This window comes from Galeopterus variegatus, unplaced genomic scaffold (assembly GCF_000696425.1).
Source record: "Galeopterus variegatus unplaced genomic scaffold, G_variegatus-3.0.2 Scaffold2027, whole genome shotgun sequence".
Classification (NCBI taxonomy): Eukaryota; Metazoa; Chordata; class Mammalia; order Dermoptera; family Cynocephalidae; genus Galeopterus; species Galeopterus variegatus.
The window spans coordinates 77,400-79,726 of record NW_007728138.1 but is presented as its reverse complement, the minus strand read 5'-3'; positions in this window follow the sequence as shown (position 1 = coordinate 79,726).

Genomic DNA, 2,327 nt, shown 5'->3' with positions numbered 1-2,327 from the left:
AGATATATAACAGAGGTTTATTTATAGGAATTGGTTCACATGATCATGAGAAACAGAACCAATTGAAGCAATAGAACCAATATCTAGATAAACAGATATAGGTGTAGATATATAACAGAGGTTTATTTATAGGAATTGGTTCACATGATCATGGAGGCCAGGAAGTCCCGTGATCTGCCATCTACAGGCTGGAGAACCAGAGGAGTCCATGGTGTAATTCACTTAGAGTCTGAAGGCCTGAGAACCAGGGGAGCTGATGGTGTAAGTCCCGCTAGTAAGACCTGGGGGCCAGGCTGGGGGTGCGGTACTGATGTAAGTCCCGGAGTCTGAAGGTCTAAGAACCAGGAGCTCTGATGTCCAAGGGCAAAAAAAGATGGAATGTCCCACCTCAAGAAGACAGAGAATTCACCCTTCCTCAGCCTCTTTCTTCTTTCTTTTCTATCTTCACCTTCAACAGATTGGGTGATGCCCACCCACACTGGTGAGAATGGGTCTTCTTGACTCAGTCTACCAATTCAAATCTCTTCCAGAAATACCTTCACAGACACACCCAGAAATAATTTTTTATCAGCTATCTGGGTAACCCTTAGCCCAGTCAAGTTAATGCATACAATTAACCACCACAGATATGTTGACCTCTGACCTGGGTACAGGTCAATCTTTAACCAGACATGAAAGATCTGGGATTCACTAATTATCCAAAACCTTTTGGTGTCTTAACATTTTTAGGATAAACTCTAAATCTTTTGATAACAGCATTCAAATACTATAAAAAGTACCATGATTGTAACTGAACTTGTATGGTTTATTGGGTGTGCTATTATATCTGGACCGTGACCGATTGGAGGGCTTGTGATGCACATAAAATCACCTTCAGAATGGGTACAAAGCCACATATAAACACATGCAATTTATTGTGGTAATAGAAAGGAGTATCATATGCAGTGCTCATGAGGGCATTGAAACTTTAAACTCTACGAGACTGTTTCTGAGTCACCAATATTTCATTGGGCACCTCTATGCAGTGTGAATAGGTAGGCAAAATAGTCTAACCTTTCTCAAAACAATATATATCAACACAAAAGTCCAAAAATAGGGAACTCGTTGAATAAATGATGGTATAAATGCAAGCAGGAATATCATGCTATTATCAAAAGGTATGTTCTCAAAGAATGAAAGAGGAATATATTCCCAGTGTAATGTTAAGTGGGAAAAATGAGTACAAAACTGTATGTATATTCAATATATATTTTGTCTATCTCTCTCTATGTTTGGAGTATACTATAAAGCAAATGTATTTCACTGGGCCTAGTTTCTTGTACTTTCAGGTTTAGTCTAACTTCTTAAAAGTACATATAAAATGTCGACCTTGCAAAAAACAAGAAATTTTCCCCAGCCTATAGTCTCTGTTGTAAGACAAAGAATTGTAACACAGCAAGGTTGCTGGTTCAAAGACAGACAAGTTACTGATTGATATGTAAAGATACTGGGAAGCTGCTGTAGGGAGAAGGAATGTTTGTTAAGATCAAGCTTTTGTTGGTGGATCACTTAAATTGCCTTATGGAATGTCACTTTGCTTGTTTTACTGAATGTTACCAGCCTATATTGTTAAACTATAACCCCACCTATGTTCTCTTCCTGTAACTTCTTGGTCTGGAGAAAAACTGCGGGAAGATGACCCCAATTTGTGGTTAATTTCCCAAATGAAACAAATGCCTCTCTCTTGAAGGTTCCAGGAGATTAACCACTTCAGGGCTTCTCAGTGCTCAGAGATGGGCTTTGAGTAATCCTTTGTGGCTCCATCACCCAGGGGAAAAGGGGTGACAAATCCGCAGGAGGCAAAGCAACATCTGTGAATATACATATATATCTCAAAAAATGAAGGGTAGTTATTTCCGATAGTAGGACTCTGGGCTACATTTCTGATATTTTCTAAAACAAACACACATTGCCTTTGTAGTCAGTATATATAACTGACAATAACTGTCATTTAAGGAAAAAAATCTGGATTTTGTCATTTAAATGCAAAAAGCATTACCAAATGAATGACAGTGCAAGACCCTGGGACTCTACGGCTGGCTGCATTTCTGTGATGTAGGTCGCAGGCTGAGCCCAGGCACCCACTTTCCCATCTGCATGTAAGGCCATTGGGAAGTAGGGGAGCAGCGTGAAGAGCCACCTTTGATGATAAAGTATGTACTTTAAGACAGCAAAGGAGCAATTGGAGTCAACTAGGCATGGGGTGAAGAGAGCCTCTGGGTGCAGGATGCAGGAGAGAGGGAGGTTGGAGGACATGGAGGTACTCCCCCAGGGCTGGAGGTGGTGAT